Source organism: Wyeomyia smithii, chromosome 1 (assembly GCF_029784165.1).
Source record: "Wyeomyia smithii strain HCP4-BCI-WySm-NY-G18 chromosome 1, ASM2978416v1, whole genome shotgun sequence".
In the NCBI taxonomy this organism is placed as follows: Eukaryota; Metazoa; Arthropoda; class Insecta; order Diptera; family Culicidae; genus Wyeomyia; species Wyeomyia smithii.
The window spans coordinates 9,068,998-9,079,345 of record NC_073694.1 but is presented as its reverse complement, the minus strand read 5'-3'; positions in this window follow the sequence as shown (position 1 = coordinate 9,079,345).

Below are 10,348 nucleotides of genomic sequence, written 5' to 3'. Positions count from 1 at the left end.
TCGCGCTCAGGAGCATCCATGTACCGGTGTCGCTGTACAAGATTCTGGAAAATTATTTCCAGAATCGAGTACTTGTTTACGACACAGAGGAGGGTCAGAAGTGCGTCCCAATTACCGCAGGAGTCCCGCAAGGTTCTATCCTGGGCCCGGTGTTGTGGAATGTCATGTATGACGGAGTGTTAAAACTCAAGTTCCCTGTAGGGGTTGTGATCGTCGGCTTTGCAGACGACATAACGCTGGAGGTTTACGGCGAGTCTATCGAGGAGGTCGAGTTGACGGCCGCGCACTGTATACGCAAGGTCGAGGACTGGATGCGCTCCAGGAAACTGGAGCTCGCGCATCATAAGACGGAGGTCATGGTTGTGAACAACCGTAAATCGGAGCAACAGGCGGTGGTCAGAGTCGGAGACTGCACCATCACCTCGAAGCGATCCCTGAAGCTCTTGGGGGTTATGGTGGACGACAAGCTCACGTTCGGGAGTCACGTCGACTATGCCTGTAAGAGGGCCTCATCGGCTATTGCAGCACTATCTCGTATGATGTCCAATAGCTCAGCGGTTTATGGCAGCAAGCGAAGACTTCTTGCCAGCGTGGTATCGTCCATACTTAGGTATGGTGGGCCAGTGTGGTCCAGAGCGCTAGGTACTAACAGTTACCGTGGCAAACTGGAAAGTACCTACAGGCTCATGTGCCTGAGAGTTGCGAGTGCGTATCGTACGGTGTCATACGATGCAATATGTGTCTTGTCCGGCATGATGCCTATCAGCATCGCCATCAAGGAGGACAGAGAGTGTTTCGACCAACGTGACACAAGGGGCATACGAGGTACCAGAAGGTCATTCTCGATGCTCCGTTGGCAGAGGGAATGGTCTAATTCCACAAAGGGCAGATGGACGCACCGACTCATACCGGAGATATCCGGCTGGGTCGGGAGACGACATGGCGAAGTGAACTTCCACCTGACACAAATCCTGTCAGGCCATGGTTGTTTCAGGCAATATCTGCACAGGTTCGGACACGCGGTGTCCCCCATGTGTCCCGAGTGCGTGGAGGAGGAGGAGACTGCTGAGCACGTCTTCTTCGTATGCCCCCGTTTCGTAAGAGCGAGGAGCAACATGATGGCTGTGAGCGGGCCTGGCACTACTCCGGACAATCTAGTCCGGAGGATGTGCGACGACTCGGACATCTGGAACGCGGTCTGTGCGGCCGCCTCTCAGATTGTTCTGGAGCTGCAACGTGTGTGGCGGGTCAACCACCAACACGCCAGTGGTAGCTAATTACCAGTCTCCAGGTAGTTAGCTAGGAGGTTATAAGAGTAAAGAGGGCGCATCACGCACAAAAGCCACTTCCCGACGTAATACTTAACCGTCGTTCCGGGAAGACCAGGGCTGGAGACTGGAGGGGTTTTAGTGGGTCGGGACAGGGATAAGTAGGTGTCTGGGGGAGTGTAACTACCCCAGCATCTCTCCCCTAGTCTCATCCCCACACCCTGAGTTCTCTTCTCAGGTGTCTGTTTGCAGATTTCCCCGCCACCTTTAAAAAAAAAAAAAAAAAAAAAAAAAAATACTCAGTACATACAGTGAAGCTGTAATCCAACTGAAATTCGTACAAGTCAAACCTGCGGAAAGTGATTCTGGTGCTTATCACGGGAGTCACTTCACGGTGAAATCAGAGTGAAGTGAACAAAATCCTATTACGGGACTCACGTAAGTGAGAAAAACGTCGCAAAGTGACATCTGCTGCGGAATCTGGATTATTATGAGTGTCATATCAGTGAAGTGAGTACGGAAAAAGCGACGTTTCGCGTGGAATTATTTCACGACCATTTTGAACGGTGAAATGATTCCACGAAGATGCCATAAGTTTTAAAGTTGATTGATTTGTGATCTAATGGTGAATGTTGGATTTATTCTTCAGTAACGAAACGAGTCAGAATTTGATCCATGCCTTAAAGCGGTAAAATTTACATTTTTTTTGCCCGATGAATAAAATGCAAACTAGTTCAGGAAATTTTCGATACCGAAAAACTAAAAAAACGACTTTCTGGGACTTAGAGATTCTTGAGCTGGGAAACAATCTCATTTCACTTGTCCTATTCTCAATTTCACTTCACTGTCAATCTCACTCCACGGAGGTGATTTTTGTCACCTCACTTGAGGTGGAATCGGGAATAGGTCTAAAAAAGTGAAGTGAGCGTGAGAGTGAAATATATTTCACCGTGAAGTGACTCCCGTAATTCTTGGACTTCGAATTACAGTGAAATAGAATGTCGAAGATAATTATTTCAACGAACAAAAAAGGAAATTTATTTAAAGATATGTTGTTACATCGAGAGTGCGTCTGTTACAGAAGAAAAGGTTTTACTTATACTCTGCGCGCATTCGCAGTGACCACTCACACAGTCTCGCTGCTTATCGACTCAACAGTGAGTGCAGCAGACAGGGCTGCACACGCACCGCACGTACACTAGGGGTGATACAATGATTGTCTCTCCAATAGTAATAAGCACCTCTGTTTTGTTGACAGTGGACGGTTACAGCTCGCACCCTAATCTAAGGTGTCAAGCGACCCGTGCCGAGGGATTAAAGGGAGGGGGGTTTAATAAATGATGCCCTAGCTGCAACCGAAGTCAGTGGAGTACCAGAGTACCCCCCCTCTGGTGGAATTAACATGGATAATAAAACCAACATAAACCACTTGAAAAAAACCAAAAACCTTAAAAGAGACGGAGAAAGTGTTCAAACAAATATTTCTTAATCAGGAGATGGAGGCAGGGTTTATTTTTGACAGTGATTCACTACAAGGATGCCCATCTGCCCTCTCCATTATCCTCGGATTCCTGAAGGAGTCAGATGTGGCCCACCTTCTAGTCTGCCTCCTCCTCTTAAGCAGAGAGCAAAGCGTCTCTCCAACGCATTGAAAAAAGCAGGTACATGGCATACCTGAAAGATGGCCACTCACAAGAGGAATGATAGAGCTTTCATTTGAAGTAGAGCTATTCGAAGCTCGATTCCGAAAAGTTATCTGAATGGCAGAGTAAACTGAATGCAAATCTAATGTTTAAAATGTATTTTTGCTCAGCTTTCCAATGGTGGTGTCAAATCTAAAATTGGTGGTGACGAACTGGCTCCAAAACATGTTTTTCTGATGAAATCCATGAAATGGAAGCTCTATCATTAATTCAAAACGACGTGCTGATTGTAGGGGGTTCAATGACAAATGCAATAGAAATAGGTCAATAAAATGATCAAGAATTGCCTAAAATACAACTCTTCTATAAAACCGTTTCACCCCTTGGTGCCCGAAGGTTTAACTATCCAGAGAAGTTTGCTCATATTTTCACTACTTTCAATAATTAAGACACAAAAATATCCTTTTTTGAAGATCTCGTTTCATCAGTGGGACGGTTTCAGCGAGAATCGCTCAAAAATGAGGGTCTCATCACTGCGACCAGAGACATTATGTTGCCCAGATGTTTTCTATACTCCGCAAATTATATTATTGACAATATCACTATTGAAGTAAGTAATATGCCTATCGTTTAGTCTCTTTCCATCTTACGAATATCGCTTACTTACAATTCCCTGGACAGATACTTCACTTAAAGTTCTTCTTTGGCCTGGTTTTTTCTAACTGGTGAACACGAAATTCTAGTAAAACCTTCAAATGGCTGTAACTTTTTTGCACGAAGTAAATTATCCTAATTTCGAACTTTTTGTCTTCAGAATGTATTGTTTACATGTTGTGAATTTGACGGTTGTGTGTTTTGTTGCTGCCAATATGGAAGCTCTTCATGCGAAAGGTTGAGAAAAATTTTTTTGAACACACGTGGCAGATGCGGAGCTTTCTTATCAATCGTTGGGAAAATGCTTCACATTTGTAATTCGATCGTCTCAAGAGTTCTTGAGAGGTTCAAGGACAGGCTTTTATTAAAAACTCAGTTGAGCTTAGCCTCGAAAACTACAGAATGATAAAGAAAATAAAAGATTTCATTGTCATTTTCCATACTTGTAATGTTCGTGATAAAAAAAGAACACTTGGAAGAAATAGAATACAATAATCCGCTTGTCCCGATGTGAAGAAGTTTAATTTCTCGTCATTGCGGATAGCTCCAGCACCAATGCGCTCAGTGCAATTTCCTTTGTGCTACCAACGCTGAATTTGACCTTCCTAATGTGGAAATAGTTCTAGATCTGACTGAATAGCGTGGAACTGCTTCCCGCAATGTTCAAATTCTCATTAAGAATTCCGTTTCTTTTGATAAAAGCCACTCAATTCCTAATATAATTACTGAGGTTATAACTGAGGTATAATGTATCAAGAGTTGGGCAGATTGGAAGACCGCTTGAAAAGAAGACGTGTACTGGACGTGATGGACAAAGCAACACTTGTCTTGTCAGACGTAGTTAGACTCTAATGTTTTTGTTCATATGTATTACTAACCCCGAGTAAGATGCTGGTAATCGTATCCCGTTTCCAATTTCCAGCCTCTGGGCATCGGTATTTCGAGAATACCCAGCGAATAGGGTCATGTCAAATTTCGAAAACCGACCAAGTGCATCCTGTTGCACTAATAATCGTTAAAAATCTGTCCACGTGGTATGTGGATGGCCCCTAAGGTTGTTTTTTCTATTCAATTGCAATACATTTCACTTTAATTGTTTTTGGATCTACCCTAGTAGAAAATAAATTAACCACCCTAAGGAAAATCAAGTTTAAGATACCTTATGAACATCAAAATAATTTATAGCTGGTTTGGAACGAATCGTGAGTCATTTTAGAAGCAAGTTCCAAAGTATTTCATATTAGGCCTTCGGTTGCCCAGAAAACGGTAAAGTCCCAGAAGGTCGATTTTCGGGCAAAATTGTTTTTTTCGAGATGACACAGGATCTAGACGTTTTATAATTTTTGAAGTCATTGGCATTGGGAAAAAACTTTGATATTTCCAATATCATGTGCTCGCAATTTTGAGCGCTTTGAGGAACCTCTGAATTATGTCCGATTGAGCTAAAATTGATTCCCGGCTCTGGATAACATCCCGCTATGAGATGAACACGAATGTTTTGTGATACTGGATGCTATTTATTGTTTACTCGACCCTAATACATCATGCATTTATACCTCTTTCACAGCACATCGCAAATGATCCGATATCAGGCGATTCGTGCTATCGAGGTCATATCACCTGATATCCCATACAATCCAGCTGTCATCGGATATCACCTCGGCTACATGATATTGTGGCGCCAGCACTAAAATAAAGTTCAGAAGTCGGACTTTCGACTTCCGAACTTTTTTCCGACTTTACAAACACCTAGAACAACTGCGTGTTCACACAACTGAGATGGTTGCAGTGGTGCGAGAACACCAAAAATAAACATCAGGAGTGAGCCTGACTGCCAGTTTATCAGCGACGTTTTGATATTTTTTATTTGAATGCACAATATCGCAGATAGGGTTTGCAATCCCGGGAACGATTTCCCGGGAATTGCCTTTTCCTGGGATGTCCGGATCCCGGGAATAGGAATATTGATTCTCGGGATCCCGGGATTCCCGAGCTCCTTGGAAAATTTTCCATACAATATTGCAATAAAACTAAATATCGTATCTGTAGTTTCAATAGTGGACTTTAATTTTCACCGAAAGAAAACGCAACTGTTAACGTTTACTTCTAACTTGTATTTCGCGATTCATCTCTCACAAAAGATAAACACTGAAACACTAAATGAATGATGCGCGACGCACCCCTGTATTTATAGCACATTCTTTCTTATGTCGTTTTCTTTTCGCTGTTGTTTACTTTGCGCTGATTGGCTGGATATGCTTCTCGAACAATGTGGAGCATATCGCAACTCAGTTACCAGAAAAACGTAGAACGTGTAGCAACTAACTTTTAGAAAAGTGTAGAATATTCGAACATTCTCCCGCCGTTGAAATTAACATATTTCAACTATCAATCTCGTCCTCCAATGGAAGCAAGCATATATTTTTAATAGCCCGCTTAATGGTCGAATCCTTGGTCCGTAGTGTTACAACACGAACATGGCCGTCATTTCCAGGATGTAGGTCAGCTATTTTCGCCAGATTCCATTGTAATGGAGGAAGATTATCATCAACCACCAGTACCAGTGCTCCAATCTTGAATTTTGTAATCTTGTAATCTCGCTGTCGCTGCTGAAGCTCTTGTAGAAAATCGTTCGACCAGACACGCCAAAATTTCTGTTTCAAATCCTGAAGAATTTGCCAGCGAGTAAGCCTGCCATATTTAACACTTCCGTATGAAGGCTCCGCAATCGATTGAAATTCTCTACCAATCATGAAGTGTCCTGGTTTAATAGCAGCAAAATCATTCGGATCGTCTGATGATGGAGTCAACGGTCTTGAATTTAATATAGCTTCAATCTGACAAAGCACAGTATTAAATTCTTCGTACGAAAGTTTGTGTTCTGCTAATATGGGTCGCAAATGAAATTTGACTGATTTCACACCTGCTTCCCAAATCCAGTTTATTCCTCTCTGCACACAAAACTCATTCAATCGCTTCTGGTGTACTTCTGATTCAAATAGGTCCGCCAATTTTTTGAGCTCGTTATTAGCACCCACAAAATTTGTAGCATTGTCAGATATTATCTTCTGGGGTAATCCTCTTCTACTAACAAACCGTTGTAATACCCCTAGGAAAGCATCAGTAGTCAGACTCGAAACAGGCTCTAAATGAATGCCTCTTGTGGCCATACAGACGAAAATACACACATATCCTTTAGTTATTAATGATTTCTTAATGGAAGTTGAAGATCTAAATGAAAATGGTCCCGCGTAATCAACTCCAACCGTTGAAAAAATGTGGCTTTCCTGTACTCGATATTTGGGTAAATCTCCCATCAATTGTGTAGCTCGTTTTGACTTCTGTCGATAACAAGGAATGCAACTATGAACAACTTTCTGGACTATAATTTTAGCTCTGAGAGGCCAAAACTGTTGTCGTATAATCGTCAGCAAAGTACGTTGACCAACATGTAAGTTGCTTCGATGCCCATGTCGAATAGTAGCCAGTGTAAACGGATGCCCATGCGGTAAAAGTAGTTGATGCTTAGCCTCGAAAGGAAGATGAGCATTCCTAATTCCCCCGCCAACACGAAGAACTTCGTCGCTTTCATCGAAAAATGGATTCAAGCATCGTAATGAATGCTTAAAGTCTTTTTCTTCCCTTATCATCCTTATCTCGGTTGAAAAACATTCTTGTTGTACCAAGCGTACAGCCAACAACAAGCCGCTTCTCATTTCGTCGACTGTGGGAAGTCCTTTAGTAATGTGCTTTCTGCCGCTCTTGATATAATGCGCAAATCGCACGACGTACGCCATGGCTCGTTGAATAATTGAGAATCTGCTGATTCTATCAAAAATTTTCATTCTCGAAACTTCCAAGCTGATCAAAACTGTCTGCCGAAGCTCTGGAATACCTTCAGCTGGAATCGATGGTGGTGTGCGAATTTCATATTCCCTCTCGTTCAACGCAGCTGGACCGTGCCACCAGAGATTTTGGTGAAGTAGTAGATTAGGTTGTTTTATACCCCTCGAAATCAAATCTGCAGGATTCGATTTTGACGGCATATAACGCCAAGCACAATCACTCGTTAGTGCTTGTATTTCCTTCACCCGATTTCCAACGTAGATCTGAAGCGTTTCGGGTGACCTCTGTATCCAAGAGAGCACAATTTGAGAATCGCTCCAAAGAACAACTGACGAAAAGTTGATGCTCATTGATTTGGTAATTCTGTCCGTTAATCGTGAAAGAAGCAAAGCTGCCTGAAGCTCTGCTCTCGGAGTTGTTATTTCTTTCTTCGTACCTTGCTTTTTCGGTAATATTCTCGACTTGCTACAGATCAATCTCATTTCAGCCCTACCATCATCAAAAATCGATCGTGCATAAAGGCATGCACCATATGCAAGGTCAGATGCATCGGAAAACCCATGCAGCTCTATGCTAACGTAGCCTACGGAGGAAACCCATCTCGGAGTTTTTATACCATCTAAATGTTGCAGTTGAGATCTAAATTTTAGAATTTTACGAATTCTGTTGGAAGGGGTGTATCCCAATGCAATGGAAGCAACCAAAGTTCTCTCAAGAAGAGCTTAGCTGTCATTAACACTGGGCCAAGAAAACCAAGTGGATCAAAAACTCTTGAGATTTCACTCAGCAGACATCTCTTGGTCAGTGGTACATCACAGTTCGGTGATTTAGGGAGACAAAACGTGAACATATCGCAGATTGGATCCCATGCTATTCCGAGAGTTTTCATAAAATGGTTCACATTAGGGTTTCCTACCTGTCCAAGTTTTTCTCTTTTCTCTTCCGGTATTGCTTCCAGTAGAGCCTTCGAAGTCGAACAGACTTTGTGAATGTCAAAACCTCCTGATTTCAGTAACGCACTCACTTGGCTGAATAGCTCCTGCGCTTCTTCGAGAGTGTTGCCACCTGACAGCATGTCGTCGATGTAAAACGAATTCCTTATAGCGTTCGCCGCTAACGGATACTGTTCCTCACCAGTTGTAGCCAGCTGTCGAAGCGCCATTGTCGCAAGAAACGGCGAAGAAGCAAGCCCGTAGGTAACGGTTTTCAGAGCATAAAACTTCAGCGGTTGCGAACTATCTTCTCTCCAAACGATTCTTTGAAAACGGGTATCATCTTCATGTATCTCTACTTGCCGGTACATTTTCGGAATGTCCGCGCTCACTGCAAAACGAAACGATCGAAAATTGATCAAAATTGAGATCAAGTCATTTTGTACTGTCGGACCCACGATTTGGGCATCGTTTATCGAAATTCCGCTGGATGACTCAGCCAACCCGTCAAACACAACTCTTAGCTTCGTAGTAGTGCTCGATGGTTTCAGCACATAATGATGAGGTAGGTAGAATGCATCTCCTAATCCTTCACTTGGCTGCGGTAAAATGCTTATCATGTGGTTCAAGTTTTCATACTCTCGCATGAGTTGTACTTATTGCCTTTTTAGCTCTGGATCTCGATCTAGTCTCCGTTCAACAGCTAGAAACCGCTTCTTGGCCATCTCTAACGAATCACCCAATAATTGTCGTTTTTCGTTAAGCGGCAATCGTACAACAAATCTGCCATCTTTTTTACGTTGATGTGTCTGCAAAAAATGAGTCACACAATAATCCTCTGAAAAGCTATCGTGCTCTGCTGTGCCGTCATAGGAATCAAAATGCCAAAACCGTTCTAACAATTTACCGACATCATCTTCACTGGCCATGGTGTAAAATGCATGCCCCATGTTGACATGCCCGCTCGGTATAAATCCACTCACTATCCATCCCAGATGAGTTTCTTGGATCGTTGGTAAATCATCATCCAGGTTAAGCTGTCCTTGTCAATTTGAAGAAAAGCCCCGAGCCAATAAGAACGTCTATTGGACCAGGAATGTTGAACCTTGGATCTGCCAACTCAATTTTATCAGAGATGTACATATGGTCAACTGAAAATCTTTGCATCGGAAGCTCGCCGGTAATCTTTTTGACAACAAGAAATTCCATGCAAGGTGATTCGTATTCGCTTACTCGAGATCTTATTCGCGTTTGTACTTTAAATTGGATCCCCATCGAGTTGCCTCCAATTCCAGCCACTGTATAACTTGCTCGCTTCTGTTTAAGCCCAAGTTTCGATACTAACTCTTCTGTAATGAAGTTTTTGTGCGAAGCTGAATCCAGAACAACTCGACATTCAGTAACACGGTTACCTGAACCACAGATAATAACAGTCGCTGTAGCTAAAAGGGTGTCCTGTTCAGAATTAACGTTAGCACAGAGAGCAGATCCACTATCGGAAGTCGATGCACTCGCACAGCTTACAGCTTCCTCGGGAAGGTCCTTTTTCGATGCTGTATTAGATATCGATACTTTACTCTCAGAGGGCTGTGCATTTTCTCAATGCAGATATGTGTGGTGTCGTTTCCCACATCGCTTGCAAGAATGTTCAGATTTACATCTTGTCGTCATGTGACCCCTTTCCAGACAGTTGAAGCAAGAGCCACTTTTACGAAGTGTCGCGTATTTTTCACTAATGTTCGTTGTTTTAAAAGAATCGCATTTCCATAGTTCGTGATCACCCTTAGAATGTTGACATTTTTCATTAGTCGATACAATACTATGGAATTTTGATTCCGTCTTACTAGACAGACGCGACTGTCTGTTCAATTCCATCGTAGATTTGGAGTGCGACTTATTTTTTCATATACGCGACATCTTTCCTTCAAAAATTCCATGGTTGAAGAGTACTTAGGTAGCCCATCACGTTGATTCAGCTCCCAAGCCTTACGAGTTTCCATATCAA